We start from the raw sequence: 23,146 nt of genomic DNA, 5'->3' as shown, positions 1-23,146 counted from the left end.
TGCTTATGTGTTCTGTTACTACCATGTGGCTGTTGTGAGGTTGTGTTTTGAGCAGTATGTTACACAAATGCGATGCAGTAATGAACAGCAAAATCATATTGATCACTACATTTTCTGGGATTTATTTTTAAAAAGTGCAACATAGGGAAGGACTGTTAGTGTCTAAACAGTCATTTAGACAATGTTAAATGCATCATCTTTTTTATGTGCATTTATTCTGTTGATCTCTGCTACCGTTTTGCCTCAAAACTATCTTTCCTTTCCTTCTTCCTGATTTCTAGTGTGCTATCACTGCACATCTGAAAATTTTGCTAAATTTTATTTCACCTGAGTATTTCATTCAAAAACTAAGCGTTTTCTTGGATATTGCACTGTTTATCTCGACACTGTCATGCTTCCTGTTTGAATGGCAGCAAAGCCCCAATTCATGAAGCCTGATCTGGTCGGAACCATATTGTCTTGCTCCATTTTGTCTAATCATGGCGCAGTTTTAAACATTTCCCAGTTTGTGCTCGCAGTCTGCACAAATCCATAAGCATATTGGTACTGCTAATCGATGTTTATCCCTGTCAATGTTGAGCCCAGGCTTTGCTCATGATTTTCACATTTCCAAGAGTCCTACACCCCATTCTTTGACTGGACCTCAATGCCCCAGAAAACAAAGGGCAAGTCCATTTCATAGCATTCGTATTTCTCCAATGCGCAAGAAAAAATACATTCTTATGGATGATGATGACTATCCCACTTCATGTTTTTGGCCACCTCTCCATGTCTCATTCCTCAATTACATTATAGTGTTGCTCTCTCTTTCTCTTTCTCTCTGACCCATGCTTTCTAAAATATTCTATTTAGCCTCTGCCTTTGTGAGCAGCTGGAAACAGAATGGAATCTAATTCACTCTATGAAGTGCTTTGAATTGTCTCTGTTTGGCTGGATTTTTAAATGTAACAGAGGGTGTCATGGAGGGAACTTATGTTGGAAATCCAGAACTCGTTTACATCCATATTGTGTTTTGTGTTAAGGATTTAGGAAGGTCAGACACTCTCATGGAGTTCACATAATAGATAGAGGTCACTCTTCTCTGCAGACAGAAATCCTTGATGATATTTATTCATGAACCAGGACAATCTCAACAGTAAAATAATTCATTGCCCAAAATATCTTTGCTGAAAAATTCAAATAGCCAGATGGTGGTTGTGCAGCCTTATATCCTTTCAAAACATGCTGTAGTCAACAGATTATAAACCAATGAGAGAAAGAGGAGTTGATATTCAATGTAATTGTATTATGATCATAACCATATATCTCCTGCATGCAGAGTTAAAAGAGAACAAGATGACAGAAAAAAATAGTATTTTCCTTAGTACAAGGCATGATATTTTGTGCTACAACAAATGTACTTGACTTTGACTCTTCCACAGCAATTCAGTTGTCTAAGAAAGGTCAGGGGATCTGGTCTCATTAGAAAGGTAATTGTTGGAACATACAAAAAGATATGATGAAGGTTCTCCTACATCATGAAATTCCGTAATTTAATTCATAATTGTTATTTAATATTAACAAATCTATCTTTTACATTATATTTTTAAGTAAGATTAAATGCTCCTTGCCATTTGAAGAACTCCAAATAGCCACTGGCTAACTAGCTGCTGACGCCATCTGCGTGTCTGCTCTACAAGGGGCTTCCCATGGTGCCATTTCTGCTGCTGGTGTCACAGAGTTGGGGCTTAGGAACATTCAGGCCTTAAAATTGGGACATATAATTGCTGTATACCAATTGTAGTTGTCTGAGAAATACATTTACCCCTAGTAAGCTGCATTTCTTCTTTAAATTTTTTAATATAGGGGACAGAGAACTTTCACATGTTTGAGAAATATGGTAAATGGGAATCATAATTTCAGCCAGATGTCTGGTTAGATGACACTTTAAGGAAGCAGTCTTATAAAAGATAAACATATTGTTTTATAGCAAATGTATTTTGTTCTACAAAAATACACATAAATTACAAGTAAACTGCTGGTCAAGATAGAATAATTCAGGGGCCGGCCCGGTAGTGCAGCGGTTAAGTTCACACGTTCCGTTTCTGGGTGGCCTGGGGTTCACTGGTTCAGATCCCGGGTGTGGACATGGCACCGCTTGGCAAAAGCCATGCTGTGGTAGGCGTCCCATATATAAAGTAGCGGAAGATAGGCATGGATGTTAGCTCAGGGCCAGTCTTCCTCGGCAAAAAGAGGAGGATTGGCAGCAGTTAGCTCAGGGCTAATCTTCCTCAAAAGAAAAAAAAAAGAATAATTCAGGACAAGAATATTCATGTCTATGCTCCACCATGCCCCAGGACTTTTGCATATGTTTTTCTCTCCCTGGAATGTGCTCCATTCTTACCCCAACCTCCTGTCATCCATTCCCACATCTGTTAACTTTACCTCATCCTTCACTTATCAACTCGAATGTCCATTTCTCTGGGGAGACTTCCTTACTCTGTCCACACCAGTTTACATCCCCTGCTTTTATTTGATCTTTCCTATTTAGCTCTTATAACAAATGCAATTTATAATTATTGATATAAACCTGATTTATGTCAAACTCCTATTTTAAATTAACTCCTCTGTAAAGGAAGGAATTGCCTGTTTTTGATTACTAGAATGTATCCATAGTCTGGCATAAAAATATTTGTCCAAAGAATAAGGTTGAATTAAAGAAGACACATCGCTTGAGTGGCCATCTTAGTTATTAAGTGTAAACAAATTATCCTAGAAAAGGGGTTTGGGGAACTTCTCTGGGTAGCTTTACTAATATTGCTCTTTGTAACCTCATGGGTTACAAAGTCTGTGCCTAGGGGGAAGATGGTTAAACTGGCAATGGAACATGGAGCCCTCCTCAGAAGAAGTGTTTAGACCCATTTTTCTGTCTTGAGAAGTCCAATAGTATGGAATGCCGTTAAATAGATGCTCACCACAAGTAAAGGGAGAGTTTGGATCAGTTCAAAATCCAGACCCAAAGCTGTGGTCCTCAATTCTATCAGAATCAACAACACTTGATATAATAAATGTGCATATCCTGTTACGGAATTCGCAGCAAATACAACTGACCTACGCACATTAATTCAAGAAAATTTATTTTGAGGTCCTAAATAAAAATCATAATAAGTTATAATAAAATATTATACATTTAAACATAAAAAAGTATGAACTACAACTGGTGACAAAAACATGCTGTGCATTTTTCCGACAGTGTTAGTGATTCAGTGGGAGCATGAGACAGCTTCTGAGGTTCCGGTAATGTCCTTGGCGTAAATGGTTATGGAAATCCATCAAGACATAGAGGAGACACTTTTTTAAACCACGAGAGAGTGAAATAGGTCCTAATGGTCAAAATAAGGATTGTTATACATAAAATTATTATTGCTCAATTAAAATCACTTTTGGCAATTTAATTTGGAATGACATGACTGGAAGCACACAGTGCTAAAAGATCCTCCACCAATTTAACATACCTTTTGGGATAAAAAAGTATCTCCAGAACTTGTCTAGAGAAAACATATGGATGTTATTTCAGTAAGAACTAAATGAACACCTACTATGTATGAGATACTGTGCAAGATATAAAGATAAAGGAGATATGATGGAAGAGCTCACAGTCTATTCGTGGAGAAAATGATACATTAACACATAGTTTAAATACTACAATGTTCTGATTCCCAGGGAAAAAGTACTCATAGTTGCTGTGAAAGCTCAAAGCTGAATGCCCTTTATAAGAATTTTAGATAGAGTATTAGACTTGTTCACAAGTCTGCTCTGGCCTCACTCTGTTTCTAGTAACTGCATCTACTTTTGTAGCTTTATTTATATCGATTAATAAGTCAATATCTTCTTCTTATATCTCCTTCTTCAGCCTGGTAATTTTTTAGCCATCTGGCCATAGAACTTTTCCAGCTGGATATCACACATACCTCAAATTTTCCTCTTTCTCAACTCCATTTCAATACTTACTCATCAAACAGAATGATCTTTAAAAAACATAAATCTTATTATGATAACTTATTGAAACATATTGATGCTTTCTCATAGTCCTAAAATAAATTCCAACACCTTTACCACATTTTTCAAGCTCCATGTGAGTTAGCTACATTTTCTTCTCCTTGTCAAGAGCACATCTTTTACGCCCAAGAGTAAGCATGGGACCTTTTGCGCCACTGCTTCCATCTTCCAAGGCCCTTTACTATACAAGCATCCTTGAAAAGATAGTCTGGAAAAAATGGGATACTGTCAGCACAGGCCTGCAGACTCATGGGAATCCCCTGAAGAACTGACTCTCCACACCCCTTATATCAAGCAATTTGCCCTCTTTTACTACCAGCTCATACGGTTTTAAAAAAATGTAAAATACTTTTAACTTTCTCATTTCTGCCATGCTTTGTTTGGCTCTAAGATTTCAGTTCTACCATTCCTTCTGATTGGAACATCCTTCTCTCTCCTGCCTGGTTAACCCCTGTGCATTCCTGAATCTCAGCTTGAGTGTCACCTACTCAAGCAGGATCTGCCTTTCCCCATCCCCGTCTCCCAGCTCTCCAACTTTCCCTTTCCTGGTGTTCAACATTCTTGTATTGTGTATTACATCCATACTTGTATTTCCTGTTCTAAGTTCCATGGGTCAGCGTCAATGGCTCTTCTTTTTTCTAATTGTAGCCAAATTTCTGAAACATAACTATTTAGTAAATTTTTATTAAGTGAATGAATGAAGCCCACCTTGATATTAACATAATGGGAAAACAGACAGCAGCCAGATGAAAATCAGTGGTAGTGACGGTGGAGGGTCTCCTAGACAGAGGGGTCCCTATGAGCCGAGTAATGAAAGTCCTTCTCTGACAGCTCTATCTAAAATAAGCTTTTCTTACTGTCTACATCTTACTTCTTAATTTTTTATAGCTTTGCTCGGAATTTAATTATGCTTGTTTACCAACTTATCATGGCTCTTTCTCACCACAGTGTAACTTCGATGTGGGCAGAAACCATATTTAATTGACCTGCTTGCATCTCCAGGACTTAGCAGATGGTGGCACGTAATTGCTGCCCACCACATATTCTCTGAAGGATAATAGAATTGCTAGGCAGAAAGAAAGGAAAGAAGTGGAGAAAGAAGGAAAGCAGTAAAGGGGAGTAAAGGAAAGAAGGAAGAAGATGTCAAAAGTACTAAGACTAGAAAAAAGAAAGCAGAAAGAAAAAGATTATCAGCTTGTTTATTTGTCAGGTTAGCTAAGCAGGAAACAAGCATTTAAGGAAATGGATCTTGAAAGAACTGTAAAATGAAGAGAAAATGGACTAAATGGACTAGGTAGTGTACTGCTGAGGAGGAGCTGTGCCACAAGGACAAAAGTCTTTGGGATCAGGCAGGGCTGGTAGTTAAAGGGCAGTGCTAGGGTTCCAGGGACCCAGCTGGAAGTCTGTAAGAAGACCCGCAAAGGGGACACTGAAAAGAGTGAGCACAAGAAGGGCAAAGGCTAAGTTGACTAATTTTTTAAACAAGAGTCAGCTGACCTTGAAATATCCAAATCTTTTGTCTGTGTTCCAGTTTTATAAATAAATTTCCCTGCCTTTTGCCTATGTGTGCATGTTTGATTCAACCAACATTGCTCCCTCACTGGACACCATTTTTATCTTTGTTGTTTTTAATTAAGGTTTGTTTGGGGACCCCAGTAGAATGCTTAAATTTCACTTCTGTAGGTTACTATTTATACTTTCAGTTAGCAATTTGCCAGATTCTCTAGTTTCAGAAATATCGAGAAATGAACTTGAGATGTAGCTCATTATTGCATCAAAGTTTGCATATTGATTATATTTAGAGTATGATTAGGAAAGGAACATATATTTAGTTGTTTCCGAATAAAATGCTAAAAATCACGTTAGGCTGAACAAAGAATATTTATTTTGACATTTTATTTAATTCTAGACCCAATTGACTATTTAGACAATCTGCTATATTATATTTTTATCCAGATAACCAGGTTTCATTTCTAAACAAGTAGATTCCTAAGTGCAGCTTATAATTTAGTTTTGAAAATTCATTGTAGTTAATTCAAATGTAGTAACTGGGGAAAAGGACGTCACAATAAAAGCCGTCATTCTTGCTGTATATTTCAAAGCCATTAGAATCATATCAAGTAGATAAAGGTAATAACAGTAGCTTTGACAAAATTTCACTGGTGATCAATAAAATTTCACTGGCAATTTCTCGCTTTCTCTGTCTATTCAGTCTTCTAAGATGAGCAGCCCTGGTGCCACTTTGGGTCATTTCCAGGGAATTAATGTTTTTTTCTTCAACTATGTTAAATTCATAGATAGAATTTTCATGACAGTTTAGTATTCCCCAGTGTTGTACATAAAGCTTTTATTTTTTAAAGCTTTTACTTTTTAAACTTTAAAGGTTACTGGTTTGTCATGTAAATACTGTGATTTATCCGTCCTGAAGTCTCACAGTAAGTGTGATTATTCATTTTTGCATGTGGCCTACTTACTCTCACTGATATCTTTAGATTACTTTTCTCATGAGTCCTAATTTAAATGGATTTGGTGACAAAAATTCATGGTGTTTCATACACTTTTTGCATCTGTGCTCTTAAATTATTAGAAGCAGCAGGAAATTGATATCTGAGGCACGAGTACGTGGAAGAGGTGAATGGATTATCCTGGAATAGGTGTAGCTGATTGTTTGCTTACTAATTAAGGGAGCAGAATATGCCAACCCAAAACATGCCTCTTTGCCTAAGGATTATTTTGAGCTAGTTATTTTTAAGAAACAGCAGATATAGGAGAGGTTCTTAAAATAACTAAGGGTGTCTTCCCCTCTGTGTCAGGAAGAGGAAGATGACTAGCTCTCTAGAAACTTATCAGTGGAGACTACATGGACTTAAACGTGCACAATCAGCTTACTTGTTTACTGTGTTTTACCTGGTAACCTCCCGTAACCGGCTCTCCCCAACCCTGACATCTCTCACATCTTTTGTCTTTACTTAAGATGGTATTTAAGGTGGTAGCTTGGGCCATTTCATGGAGTCATTCAGTTTTCCTGGGTATCTTCCATATATACCATGTCATTAGATTTGTTTGTTTTTCTCCTGTGTTCTCCTGTCCTTCTTTTATTACTGGGGGTCTCAGCCAAGAACCTAGAAGGGTAGAAGGAAAATTATTTTTCCTTCTGTACACTGACGTGATCATAGGTACGTATTTCTTTCTTTTTCTCCTAAATATAAAGTCTAACAGTGCAATTTTCAGTGCTGAAACGTGGTTTACATAGTTGAAGACAAAGCAAGGGGATAAAAGTGTATTCCTCTCTTTCATCTCCATACAAATCAACAGTTTCATGCAAAGTGATTTAATTGAGTTCTTTATTCAACAAGCATCTATTGAACATTTATTATGAGTCAGGAATGGAGTTAGGACTTGCAAGTTGAGATATGAAAGAGGGGAGTCCCTTTCTAAGGGAGGTCAGCATAGGATGTGAGAGAGACTGACAACTATGGTTTAATTTGACAGATACTATGATAGAACATGGGTATTCTTGAATATACCCATGAAATATGTATGTGTGGGAGGGGGGTTGTCTTTGGGAAGGGGTGGTCATAGTTATAAGAGAAGGATTCCAAACAGAGGTGATGCCAAAACTGGGAATAAACCTTTTGGGGAAAAGATGTCCAAAGCAGAGGAGCAAACGTGTGCAAAGAGTAGTAAATGTTGAGACAGTCATGTTTTGAGAACTGAAAGCTGAGCGACCTGCTATTCTATAGTGTTCTTATTGGCAGAAGACGAGACTAGAGATGTTAGCTGAGTTGTGTTCATGAACACAACTGTAGTCTTGTACACCATGCTGAGTTTGCATTAAGGTTAGGCCTAGGATACTTTGGAAATATCTTTAACAACAGAGTAAAATTGTCTGTTCCACTTGTTAGAGAGAAAATTCAAAAAGCTGTGTAGGGAAGGGATTGGCCGTGAGGCAGGAGGCATAATTATAGGAAATCGTTGAGTCATTTCAAGAGCGAACACTGCTTTCCAGTTTAATCCTTTCCCCTATTCCTGTCTTTCCATATCCCTCACCCTCTGATCTCAAGGATTCTGATGAAAGAAACTCCTCTTCCCAAACAGAAAAGAGGATTTGTGTAAGAAACACTGATGATTTTCAGTTTGGGCAATTGTGCCATATACACTGGGCAGTTCAGAGGCAGTAATATGTAATTGACCTTACCTTGAATAAAACCAATATGACATTTGTTTAAATACATTATGAACCAAAATAAACCTTGAGTACTCTATTGAACCATTACTTTGCACATGAATATATGCCTTCATCATAGGAGTTTGTCATAGAAAACTAAAGAAAGAATCAGAATCAACACATAGCTCACTTGTAGCTATCTCTTAGGTCACAGAGAGAAATCACAACACCTGCTTGGGGGTATTTACTTGATCACAGGCACAGGACTTAATATTCACACATTCACAAACTATTCTCTTAAAAACATTCCAAGAAATAATAATCATTGCAAAACACACACTCTCTTAAATTATTTCTTAATTGCTATTCTTTGTAAAGAACAATTAGCTTGTCAGAAATTGTCACTACCTCCACCTCCACGCTAGCTAGTAAAAGACAAGAAAAGTACAAAAAATGATCTCTATCTTGAGCAGCTTGTTATGTGTTTAATGAGATAGAATTAATGCCCATAAAATATTTTTCAAAGAATACAATACGGCATATAATCAAATGCTAAAATCTTTGTGAATCATATGTATGCACAGAAGTTTTGAGGAAGGAGAGAGCCTTATAAACTAAAATAATCAAGGAGGAATTCATTAGGAAGGTGGGAAATTTCTGGAGCTTGAAATAGGAGAAATTTTTTTTCAAATTACTATTTTTTGCTTAATGTCATGGTAGTTTATAACATTGTGAAATTTCAGTTGTACATTATTGTTTGTCAGTCGCCATACGTATATGTGCCCCTTTACCCATTATGCTCATCCCTCCAACCCTCTTCCCCTCTGGTAGCCACTAATCTGTTCTCTTTGTCCATGGATTTGTTTATCTTCCACACATGAGTGAAATCATATAGTGCTTGTCTTTCTCTGTCTGGCTTACCTCACTTAACACAATACCTTCAAGTTCCATCCATGTTGCAAATGGGAAAATTTTGCCTTTTTATGGCTAAGCAGTATTCCATTGTGTGTGGGGTGTGTGTGTGTGTGTATGTGTGTGTGTGTATACACACATATATACAACAGATCTTCTTTATCTACTCATCAGTCAGTGGACACTTGGGTTGCTTCCACATCTTGGCTATTGTGACTAAGGCTGCAATGAACATAATGGTGCGTAAGCCTCTTTGAATTGTTGATTTCAAGTTCTTGGGACAAATACCCAGTAGTGGAGTAGCTGGGTCATACGGTATTTCGATTTTTAATTCTTTGAGAAATCTCCAACCTATTTTCCATAGTGGCTGCACCAGTGTGCCTTCCCACCAGCAGTGTATGAGGGCTCCCTTTTCTCCACATCCTCTCCAACATTTGTAATTTTTTGTCTTGGTGATTATAGCCAAGACATTGATCATAAATCTAACAGGTGTAAGGTGATATCTCATTGTAGTTTTGATTTGCATTTCCCTGATGATTAGTGATGTTAATCATCTTTTCTTGTGCCTGTTGGCCATCCATATATCTTCTTTGGAAAAAATCTCTGTCCATATCCTCTTCCTGTTTTTTGATCGGGTTGTTTGTTTTTTTGTTGTTGAATTGTATGAGCTCTTTATATATTTTGGAAATTAATCCCTAATTGGATATATGATTTGCAAATATTTTCTCCCAGTTGGTGGGTTGTCTTTTCATTTTGTTCATAGTTTCCTTTGCCTTGCAGAAGTTCTTTAGTCGTATGAAGTCCATTTGTTTATTTTTTCTTTTGTTTCCCTTGCCTGAGTAGATATAGTATTTGAAAAGATCTTTCTAAGACCAACATCAAAGTGTGTACTGCCTATGTTTTCTTCTAGGAGTTTTTTGGTTTCATGTCTTCCCTTTGAGTCTTTAATCCATTTTGAGTTAATTTTTATGTATAGTTTAAGATAATGGTCTACTTTCATTCTTTTGCATGTGGCTGTCCAGTTTTTCCAACAGCGTTTATTGAAGAGACTTTCCTTTCTCCATTGTATGTTCTTAGCCCCTTTGTGAAAGATTAGCTGTCAGTAGATGTGTGGTTTTATTTCTGGGCTTTCAGTTCTGTTCCATTGATCTGTTTGTGTGTTTTTGTACCAGTACCATGCTGTTTTGATTACTATAGCTTTGTGGTATATTTTGAAGTCGGGTATTGTGATGCCTCCAGCTTTGTTCTTTTTTCTCAGGGTTCCTTTAGCTATTTAGGAAGTATGGACATTTTAACTACATTTATTCTTCCAATTCATGTGCATGAAAAATCGTTGAAATGGAGAAATTTTCTAAAAATATTTATAATTGTCATTTATTGAACAGTTAACAAGTGCCAGGCCTTGTTCTAAATATACTTTGTGCATTCCATAATCAGTTCCTTACAAATATTATGTGAAGCTATTTTTCACCCATTTAACAAATGAAGGATCTGGAATACAGAAAAGCAAGATGTGGTGCCAGTTTCCACAGCTGGTAAAATCAGTTCTTGTATTTGCATCCAGGGTCTTAACCTGGTGCTATTGGAGTCTCAGCAAAGAAAACCATGAGCTAAATGACATGGATAATGTGTCACTTAGCTCACTGCCACTAGGCTATTGGCTTGTACTTTGAACTATGTTTTAGAAGTAGTGGGGTTTTTTTGTTTGTTTTGTTTGTTTTAGTTTTGTTTGGGCAGGCTGGTATTATAGGATGTTATTTCACTACATAACGTACCAATGAAATGTGCTTAACAAAAATTATCTCTATTCAGTAAACAAAATACAACTGCAGTGTAAGAAAGTGAGCCCATGCAACACTTCTTTTCTTAATTGTAATTACATTAGCTTGTTTCTAATGCAGGAGAATTTTTGATGTGTGTAATAGTCTCAAATTATGCTTTGAGTCTGTTTATAAACATAGGATAACTTGGGGAAAGATACTTGCAATGTCTAAAATTAGATGAGAACAAATGTCTAGAAAAAAAGAATCCTAGAAAACATTAAAATAAAAAGACAGGAACCTCTATGGAAAAATTGTCACAAGATGTAAAGAGGCAATTCATATAAAGGAAACCCCAGAAGAATAGCAAGAATATGCAATGATGCTCAAACTCACTAGTACTCGGAGAAATGCAAATTAAAAGAACAATGTAATATCACTTCACACTTATTACCCTGAGAAATACACTATAAACTAAGAGATGTGGGAAAAGTTGAAATCCACTGCCCTGCTGGTGGGAGAGCTCCCGCTGCAGCCTTCTGAAGAGAACTCTGGCATCTCACAGTTAAATTAAGTATTTGTATACCACTGAGCAGCACTCCTGCTCCTGGGTGCATCCCTCTGGAAACTCTAATGTAGGTTCCTAATGGGACATACAGGAGGCACTCCTTCCAGTGTTGCTTGTGGTGCAGGGAAACTGGAGGCCATTTGGAAGTCTGACGGAGCAATGGATGGGCAAATGTGGAAGCTGCATTTCTGGAGCACTAAACAGTGCTCAGGAGCGATGCTCTAGCCGTGTGCACAGTTGCATGGATGGATTTTTAAGAAACACTGAGTGAAAACAGATAACAACCAAAATTTTGTACACAGTATAATGCACTGACGGAAATTAAAATAATCTTCAAGTCTATGCACTCATGAGAAAACATACCAAAAAATATATACCTCTAAATTGATTGGAATGGCTGCCTCTGGGGAACAAGGAGAGTCATTATTGAAGATTAGAAAGGGATCTTTTGAAAAGGTGCTTAATTGGTTCCGTTAATACTATCTTCCATAAGAGACAAATCCTGGAAATCTCAGTGGCTTAACTGATTAAAGGTTTATCTTTGATTCACATTACAGCGCAGTGAACTTTTTTATGGGCTGGCAGCCTACATGGTGATCCGGAGAATCTATCCGCTTACAATAAATGACTCATGATGTCACTTGCCAGTCGTTTCCATACCAGCCAGTGAGAAAGGAAGAAGAGGGATAGTTTTAATGGGTCATGCATGGAAGGTGCTGCCCACATCATAGCTCTCTTTCCTTGGCTATGTTCTGTCATGTTGCCAATGGTGAAAGAAAGACTGGGAATGTTGAGTCAAGTTGTGAGCACAGCAAGAAGTGAGTTCCATGAACAGCCAGCCAGTTCTGCCTGGCAAGCTTTCTGTACATGTAGAAGGATAACATGCCCTGAATTGAGATGTCTGACCAACGCAACTCTGTGCACTGGGGTGCACCCGCCCTTAACTAAACATGCAAATACACAAGGTTTTATGTAATGCAAACCCATGAATGATGAAGTAAAATTATGAATACAATAATATTTGTCTAGGCATTGCTGTGAAACATTATGATTATTTGTAATAAATGTAATCAGTAGAGAAATGTGGTTTAAAAATGGAGAAATCCTTGTACAGTCGGGAATTATTCTAAAATCACTATCACGAAACTTAAATTATGTACTAGAATAGTTGAATAATTATTCAGTACATATAATTGTATCTTGGAATGCAACAGTTAATATGATTTCTTTCTTAGAATTACAATTTGGAAAAATAGATACACTAGAGAAGACCACTGTGATTTGACTGAGGCATTATGTTCAATAATTATGTGATATTAAGGTCGGAACAGTTGAACCTCGGTTTCATATAAGTAAGAGATAGGCTTAGTTTTCCAAAAGCCTTCACGATGTATTTATAAGCCATTAAGAGTTTATGAAAATGGATGTTTAGTTAAAGGACCATGATCAGAACGGGTTACAAAATTTAAAGTTGACTAACTGAAGGACAAAAAGGACTATTATTCTTAATTTTTTCTGCAAAATATGCTGTATTTATGACACGGAAAATAGCATTTGAAAAATGAGATCATATTTTTATAATTCCCCAAATCTTAGCATAATGCTCTTATGATTACGAGTGTATTTTATTTTTCCCTTTCATTTCAGGTTAGCGTTAGTTCCAGCATGAGCTGGATGGATATTTCAGCTTGGGTAAGATGTTAACTGAACTATTTTCTTTTCTCCTGATTATGATTCATGCCAGAAGATATGTGATTGACTCTGAGTGAAAATGGACAAGGACAAACACAAAGGTTTTCCACGTCTCTCTGAAAAGTGATTGATTCAATTCCAAAGAATAACATCATATACAATTGGGTAATCACACCTTAATATTCAAATGTGGACTGAAACTGATTCTGTATCATGCTGACGTAGCTTTTGTAGTTAGTTATCACCTAGTTAATCAGCACGTCATTGCTTCCCTCCATGCCTTTGTGGTTGAAGCTGAGAATTAGAATAGATCTACAATTAATTGAGGCCTAAAAAAAATTCAGCTGAAATATCCCCAAATATCAGCCAAAATAGAGAGATTAGACCCAGTTTTCCGTTCTTTCTTTTCCTTGTATTGACATTCATAAGCCATCCCTATACAACCATTTATAGCATTCAGTCAAATATGTCCATGTGCTTCACGTGAAATAATTTTGTTCTGGGGACTCTGTTTGTTGTTCATTGCATCTCAATTGTTAATGTAATTTTATGGTTTTATATAAATTGTGGTAATGTGCATGCTATTTATTTTTCTTCTGACTGTTTCTGTATAATAAATGGGGAGATTTTATCATACCGTTATTTTATTTTTCTGCATTTTCACTCTGTCTTTAATTCTGCCCCCTCTTTCCTGATTTAAATTGCCCTGGGAGAAGTTTTAATTAGCTTTCTAACCTGAGTGCAGATCACATTTGCAGAGAGTGGAGGACCCAGTGCTGCAGCATGTGGGTCTCCCACTTGCTTCTGGCATGGTGACTTCACCGTTTGCTGCCTATTCCACCTGTTTCGACTGTTTCTTTCAAGGTGCACACATCCAAAATGGAAACTTATAATACTGAGTCATATAAATATTTTGCTGGTTGAATGTTCGTTCAAATTTGTATGATCGTAACAACTTTTACATTGCTGGTGTGTATGAAGATTTCTTGCATATTCTGAAAGATTGTTAAAGTTAACAAATTTAATTACTTGAAAAAAGCTCTGAGTAAATTAAGATGATCACCTATATTTCAGGGCAAAGCACACGTGGCTGGGCTGTTTCACACAGTGCAAGGTAATTTTACTGAGATTCTTGGGTTCCTACATCAATATTGACCAAGCATGGCATGCTTTGCCCTGGTGTGGTGTGTGGGATATACTGTGTGACATACGGATAAGCGTTTATATTTCAATATAATTTAATTAAATGCAATGTAAATTTTAACTTAATGTATATAATATTTTTGTGTTTCACCAACCAGTCATTTTGAAGATGTTATTTGCTAAGGCAATGCTCAAATAAGCAGCCCTAGTGGCATTTATTTTCAGATGACACGAACAGTAGGTGTTGTGCTTCACATGCAAAAGAAATAAGTTTTAAACCTCAGAAACTGCAAGTATTTCCACTATATCTATAAAAAAGTATATATCATACAGAATACATAAATTTCTACTGTGCATTGGTGTCTTGATGACTTCATGATCAATGATGCCCTAAGCTTGGAGTGTCCACTGGGAGATGCTTGGATTACGCTAAAGTCATAGTTGTTCTAATAAGGACTTGTTCCTTCTTTGCAAAGATACTCACTGATGGGCACATAGGAAAGCACAAACCAATTGAGATATGCATTACCATCTAAGAAAATACTAATATACTAAGTGAACTGTGTAGGGAAACAATATTAAAGGCATGCCACTAAATTATTGAAATTTGTTTTCTCTGATTTCAAAGAAATTGGAAATGACTACAAAGTTACCGTGTACTTGGCTTTTATAGAAATGTGCTTATTTGTGTATTAAAAAGAGCTTCAGGCACCTCTGGGCTGAACATTCTATCTGTGATATTGCATTCATGATTGAGACAGGCTGTGCAACTGTTCCTCTTTTGCAGTTCTATTTGCTCATTTCAACAGCTTCGATATATCCTTACAAAGCAGGTCTCCATCATCATTCCCTTTGCAAAACACTGTGTATGATGATTGCAAACCTGGAATTATGAGAATAGCTTACTAACGGTGAGTTGAATTATTTTGGTGATCTGAACAACTGGCTTCAGCACACTTAAAATAACTTTAACATTAATAAGAAGTACTTGAAAGACTTGATAAAGTCTTCATACGTATTTTCCTGAGGAGGGTGGCCATTGCAATAGTACAATGAATCATTATTGCATCATTTTTCAGACATTACCAAATCCTTTTACATACTCAGAAGAATGTAGTCAACAGAATTTAGACATCACTTCATATGGCTTCCAAAAATGGAAAAAATGGAATAAATTACACTTACATCATTTTGTTTAGGAATTCATTCTCAACATCTAAACCTTTTAGAAAGGTGGTTAAATACATTTTTCTCTTTCTGCAACATGTGTATGTAAATCAAGAGTCCTAGGTTGACTAACATTGAAACAAAAGGAATCATTCTTTATGGAGAGATCTGTTTCATTAAAAAGAAAGTAATGGTAGACAAATTTTCCTTATATTTTCTTTTCCTACAGTTTCTTCTTTCCCAGTTATCTATACCTGCCTATGGTGTATCTATGAAGCTGGAGACACTGCAAATATCTTGCAATGTTGACATGATGATGAAATCCATATGCTAAAGCTACCAGAGCAAAATGCTAGAAGGAACAGTATGCTAGAAACGAGGCAGTAATGACTTTGAGGAGGAGACAGTTTATCATCCCTGAAAAACCTATCTCTAGATTCTTTATGTTAGAAAACCAAGGTTCAGTTAAGCTTAACAGGTCAAGTTTCTGTTACATGCGGCTAAATCCATCATAAATGTTTCAAGTGGTAGGAAGTTATGACGGAAATTCAGGATTATTGTATTCAAATCTGGCACATTGAGATAGATTAGTAACTTCTTAAGAATATTCCAGTAATAATGCCTCCTGTTACCAAGTGGAAATTATAATAAATAAACTATACAGAATACACCAAGGATCCTTTACTAGGAATGAAAAACTGAGAGATTGTACAAAGATCACAATCTAATCATAATTACTTTATTTAAATCATTTTGGTTATTTCTACATTTTTATGAAATAGAATAATATGTAAGATAAATATCATAAAAATACTACAAGGAATAGTAAAAGACTGAAGTGGAAGTAACTGATAAGCCAACAATGCCCTGAAATTTTGACAACTTTTATCTGAAATTTCAATCCAGGCTGAATTCTTATTAAATTTCCAAGTTTTCTGAGATTTTGTGCATCTTTATAAGCTGTTTCCGTAATTTATAATTATAAAGAAGAGATAAGCAATCAGTTTAGAAATAAACCAAATACAGCTATTAAATGGTTTTTAAATATAACAATTGAAATTAAAATTCAATGAAACGGTTAAACAGCAGCTTAGACTGAGCTGAAGAACCAGCTGGTGAACCTACAGGGTAACCTTATTTCCTCAACGGGGCCCATCGGTAAAGAGAAGGAAACGTGGAAAGACGCAGTAAAAGATAAACATAAAAGCATGAGAAGTCTAAATATACGTTTAATCAGCGTTTCATATTGATATAACCCAAAAGGAGGAAGATAAATATCTGCTGCAATAATGGCTAAACAATTTAGAATTTTTCGAAGATACCAAAGCTCAAATCTGTGAATGCCAAAGAGCCCCAGTGGGGTGAATTTAAAGAAATCTGTATCTGTACAAATGAACCTGGTAAGTAGCAAAGACAAATACAAATTCTTAAAGCCACCTGGAGAACAAAGAGAAGGCATAGTCTTTAAAACAAACGTCAGAAGTTTGGGCTGATTTTTCAATAGCAGCAATGGAAGTCAGAAGACAGTGGAATAACATCCTCGATGTACTCAGACAAAAAGTGCACAGTGAAACTGTCTTTCAAGAAGAAAGACAAAATAAAAGTGTTTTTAATAAAGCAAAAACTGACAGAGTTTATTATCAAGAATTGAGACAAGGAAATATTATGGGATTATTTCAGGTGAGAGAAGATACCTTAGATGAAGGACTGACACACCAAAATGAATAATGAACAAAAATGCCAGTGTGAGTAAATTTAAAAAAAAAGGAGTGTAAAATAGTTTCTAATAATTGTGATTTCAAAAAGAGATGTTGGAAGTGGGTTTATTGAATATGGTAATCTTCTACCATAAAATGAAGAGTCAAGGTAGGGAAAAATATCTAGATAAAATTTTTTTGATAAAAAGATCAAAATCAAAAAAATAAACCTTTAAAGAAGAAGATAACATCAGAAGAGAAAAAGGAGTCTCTCTTTAATGACAAAATGTTGGATTTATGAAATGACATCAGTTTCAATCTGAAACTCTATAAGAACAAAAGTGACAGAACAATATAGAAATTTTGCCATAAGCACAGTCATAGTAGGAAACTTACCATGGTTCTCTTAGTAACTAGTATATTGAGAAAAATATCGGTAGCAACATAAACGTTTTTAACAGCACAATTTACAAGCTCGGGGAAATGATTTACATACCTGATTGGAGAAAGGAGAGAGAAAGAAGATGAGGTGCAGAGAGATGTTCAAAGGTGACTCAGCTTTAAGTTTTATTTCATAAATGGCAAAGTCCAGCAGCAAGTATGGCAAAATGTCAACAGCTTTTAGTACTAGGTATTGGAAATATGTATCATTGTTACAGAAATCTTTGTATTTTTAAATTAAAAAATCAAAAATACAAATATATGAAAAGATCGTGTCCCTGGAAGATATCTCAGTAATGGTTATACAACGTTCATTCAATGTTTACGGCTCATTGCGTATATCAATGCATTTCTTGTTTGAGGAAGATTAGCCCTGAGCTAGCATCCACCACCCATCCTCCTCTTTTTTGCTGAGGAAGATTAGCCCTGAGCTAACATCTACTTTCCTCTACTTTATATGTGGGATGCCTGCTACAGCACGGCTTGATAAGTGGTGTAGGTCCGCACCTACATATAAGCATACATATAAGCATACATATAAGCTTTTCAAAGAGAGAGAAAGAAAAAGAGAACACACGTATAATAAATTTACATCAAAAGTGTGCAGGGATTAAGAGAAGGACTTGGAGTCCGGCAGCTCGAGTCTGAATTTTATCTATAACTTAGTGTGTGATATTGGGAAAATTTTCTCTTTTATTCTATTTTATCAATTGTTAAATGGAAAAAATAATAGTACTTGACTTACTATGAGGATTAAACAAATTACAGTCATAATGTAGAGAACAATTCCTGGTCTGTATGATGTTCTCAATTGTTAGGTATTGCTGCTGCTGCTGATGTTATGTAAGAAAACCACTAAACCACTGCTTCCTATTACGTTGAGAAATAAATCAGATTCCACACTGAGGTTATTTCAGGAAGTGAATTTGCTCAGTTAGTCTATGAAAGCCCAGATTCTAGTTGCCACCTGGATTCTGTCTTGGGAATCAAAATCAACTGTCCTGGATTTATTAGACTCTAGCCTCATTCTGAAGGGTTCCTAACAACACACCTTGAGAGCACATGGTTAATAAATGCTCGAAAAAAATGAGAGCTCCTTCAAGGGCCAGTGCCTCCTTCCTGCAGTCCCTACTCCTCTGCTTTCTGAACGGTTTACATTGATCGACTTCCGGACCTGATTTCATGCTTCACCCTACTAGATATGTCATTTAAATTTATGCCAATTTTCTTTTGAGGTGTTATGAGTTTAAGCTTCTCAGAACAATAATCTTTACTAAGAGTAAATTTTATATAAGGCTTTGGGGTGATTTTTACTGCAATCCACAATTAGATCACTTATTACTCTATTGAGAAATATGTTAGGAAAAATATAAGATGGTTTATAAATGTTCTGAGTTGTTCCTTCAATGAGTTAAACCTGATATTACTTAAATTTTATACAATATATAGACTCTCTTATTCACGCTATTAATATGATCTATTAATAATATCTTAAAAGTTAAGTTCTATGGCAAGAATTTCTGAACAGATAATAAAATTCAATCTGATGAAGGGTAACAGAATATGCCACCCTGAAATATGTCATCTTGGCTTATTAATTATTTAGAATTAAAGTTACTTAAGAAACAGGGGGTGCAAGAAGGACACTCTCACCATCCTTCGTTCCCTTGACAGCAGGAAGTAGATCTCCCATAGAAAGCTACCCTCCTTGTACCAGGAGGCTAGAAGGCATCCTTGTCACCAGAGAGGGAATTTAGGACCAAGAAGTCTGTATAAACAAACCTTGTTACTTGTTCACTTATTTACTCTTCTAAGCCCAGACTTCTTTGTCTTGTCAATCTTTCAAAAATTTATTGTTTCTTTGTCTAAAAAGTATGACAGTTTCCTGCTTTGGTCACTTCTTTGATTCTCATATTTTTGTGGGTCTCGCATATGTAAGAGATTAGTTTTTCTCATGTTAATCTGTCTTATGTCAATTTAATTATTAGACCAACCAAAAAACCTACAAGGGAAGAAGGAAAAAGTTTTCCGCCCCTACACTGGTTTCATCAAAGGTACCACTCATCCTCTCTACTTAACGTGTAATTACGTTCCCTTCCCCCACAAACACCCATATCACCAATGACACAGTATTATAGAATAGGAAACTTAAACATTCTTCTGTATACGGGCAAATAGCTAACATACACCTGTCATTATTTCACATTTTTTGCCAAATAGACTAGCTTGAAATTAACTTTGAAAATTCAAAGTCATATTTCTTATCTGCTAAGCCCAACACCAACAATTTGTGGTCAAGAACCCTATAAAGCATGCCAACTTAGTTACAGATTAAGGGCATAGGACTGCTTACTAAAATGAAAAAGATAAAGCATTTTATTGCATTTATCAGGAAATGACATTAAGTATATTTCTTCTATCTGTATTTAATTAATCTTTTTAAACATAACTGTGATAGTTACTTGGTAATAGTTTGACATTTTTTGGTCTCTAATTGGCCATTCGTTTATACCGGCGCAAACTCAAAAATTGAACTGATTTTGACATTAGTTTCTCACATTTTAAAAGGGATCTCAACAATTTTTTACTTCACTAGTAAAACATCTGACTTTTTACTTAAAGAACGATATGATCTACCTACACAGGAGGAAGTTGATAAGAATAAATTCAAACTCCTTTGTTTCTAATTCTCATTATTCAGACCATATATGTATCATACAACCTAATGTGTTACATTGTGATTCTCTGTCATTGAACTCTCCTTTCCCATTAGAACGTGTGCAAGATAGAGACAAGACTGCAGTTCATTTTATCTTTGTATTATCAGCATCTGTCAGAGTGTTGGCACATGGTAGGCACTCAATAGCTAATGAATTAATTGATGAATAAATTAATTAACTAACACGTCTTTTGTTTAGAGCTAGAGCATATACATAAGTGATCACTTAGCCACAGGCACACTTTTAAAGGGGTCGGAAAGATTGCAGAGCAAACAAAAACCAAGATAGAGACAATGCAGTTGATGAAACAATTTTCATTAATGCGATTATTGGACATCAATTTTCACGTAATTATTGTTCAGTAGGAGAATTGAATACAAATCACCAAATCAATGAGATGTCAATTTTATTGAAGAAGCCTTTCCAAAACTTGTAAAGTTGCTCCAGATTTTCAAATGTGAATCAATAAGCCTTATAATTATGACAGTAAACGATGCTTTAGTTTTAATGACCACTTTGCCATTTATCCCTAAGCAGTTTTGAAATCTTCATACATGTTATTCAGATACATTTTATTCAGTGGAGTTTGATTAACCTGCTTCATTAGCATACATGTGAAATTAAAGATACTTATTGGCTCCACTGTCCTCTGCTCTCCTTCATTACAAACACCCAGTGGGTGCAGATTAAATGTTCACTGAGCGTGACACGTTCTAATAGCACGTCACTGCTCTGTTGACTTTGCTAATGGAGTGAACAAAGCTATTTTTTCATAAGAGAGAAGTGGAAGGTATAAAAGTAGGTGTGTAGCTTATTCAGTGATTGAACATAAAAATCAAGTGTGTATTTGTGAGAAGCATACTTTCCAGGGAGCAGCAGATTGTAGAGACGTTTCATGATGGGACGATTTGAGGAAATCATAAAGGCTCTTAAGTGATCTCAAAATAATGAAGTTCGGCACTTACTGAAATTGTGTTCTGTGGTTTGAGTGAAAGTGTTAGTTTAAAAAGAATAGGGAATTCTGTGGAAGCTTTAGAGACAGAAACTATTTATAAATCCCTAGTAGCCTCAAGCGCTTAATAAAGAACCAATACGCCCAGCCAATTCCATTCTTAGAACTGATCATCTTTTCTATCCATATTCTCTTCTTCTTAAGTTTTTGCCTTCTTTTTATTGCTCCTACTCAGTTGTCCCTCTCATGCCTGTGTACCTAACCCTGATATTCTATGTAAGCTAAAAATAGAAAGAAATTAGCCTAAAATAAGTTGAATAAATCCTAGTCCATATTCTCTCTGATTCTCACCTTGCCTTTTTATGTCTTTCTATAACAAAGATGCTGGAGTATGATTTAGGTGAATTTAATATACCCTTAACTTCTAGTTAACCTTGTGGGTAGGGCAGAGTTTGCTAATTCAGTTGTTGACAGGGATAATGGTTTCTGTGGGAACTTTTCCAGTATGTTTCTATTTTCAGAAGCATAGTGACTGGTTGTTCTTTTTCTCCAATGAAAATTCTGGGTATATTTCACTGCAAAGAGAGAAGTATATTTTTTTAGTGTCATGATAAGGAATGTAATATGAGTTAATGTCTATATCGAGGAAAAAATGAGAATTTTCTTTACTGGCTATAAATAGAACCACCATAAATGTTTATATTTTGATATGATTAAATATACAAAAATATAAATTCAAATTTAGCCTGAGAGGACCTCCTTGGTCTTTCCTAAAAGACTTTCCTAGGTCTTTTAAGCATTAAAATCTTATTGAATTATCATGCACACAATAGACAATTTAGACACTATAGGAAAATGAGTAACTCATTGTCACTTGATATATAATGCACAAAGTAGAGTGTTATAAAAGAAGAATGGTTGCACTCAGGTCTTGGATTAACTTAAATTCCAGGTTTAATAGTAGAATTTTATTCTGTAGGAATGAGAAGTTTTTGCAAGTGTTTAGCAGGGAGTATTGTTGTTATCAGAAAAGTACTACCAATACACAAATATGGCAGCTGTGTGTAGAATGAACTAATGTAGGTAAAAATAGCAAGGCATCAGAATTAGAACAGACACTCGAATAATAGTGTCGCTGCTCTTTTTTAGTGAATGATATCTGGCAGTTGATTGAATACAAGGGACAAAAAAAAGCATAAAATTGTTCCAAGCTGTGGCCAGCCTGGTGGCGCAGTGGTTAAGTTTTCATGTTCTGCTTTGGCGGCCTGGGGTTCACCAGTTTGGATCCCGGGTGTGGACATGACACCGCTTGGTAAGTTGGTAATTATATGTGGGTAATCATCCCACATATAAAGTAGAGGAAGATGGCCAGGGATGTTAGCTCAGGGCCAGTCTTCCTCAGCAAAAAGAGGAGGATTGGCAGCAGATGTTAGCTCAGGGCTAATCTTCCTCAAAAAAAAAATTATTCCAAGCTTTTGAGCTTGCATAAGTTTAATATCTTGATGCATTTATATGAGTAAGAAATGAAGCAAAAAGAATACAGCTGGTAATTAGGATTGGTGGTGTGTTCTAAACAGATATTCAGGTAGAGATTAAGATAAATGTTCATTTGGAAACAGGATCAAACTTAAGAAAAATCACTCCCAGGATTACCACTTATTGGGTGCATAACATTTGTCCAATATTGCACAAATTATGGCTAACTCTCATGTCTATCCTACATGGTATTTATTATTATTGTCTTTTCTAGAGATTAGAAAATTGATGGTGTATGGCTAAGTACCTTAGTCAGGGCTACTGATGAGTAAGTGGAGATCCCATGGCCCTTCCAACTTCACAAAGTTTTGGGAGACAATGAGATAGTATAGTTAGATTCATGAATAAAGGA

Source organism: Equus caballus, chromosome 8, assembly GCF_041296265.1.
Source record: "Equus caballus isolate H_3958 breed thoroughbred chromosome 8, TB-T2T, whole genome shotgun sequence".
NCBI classification, from domain to species: Eukaryota; Metazoa; Chordata; class Mammalia; order Perissodactyla; family Equidae; genus Equus; species Equus caballus.
The sequence above is the reverse complement of the archived record's forward strand: the minus strand, read 5'-3'. Positions refer to the sequence as shown.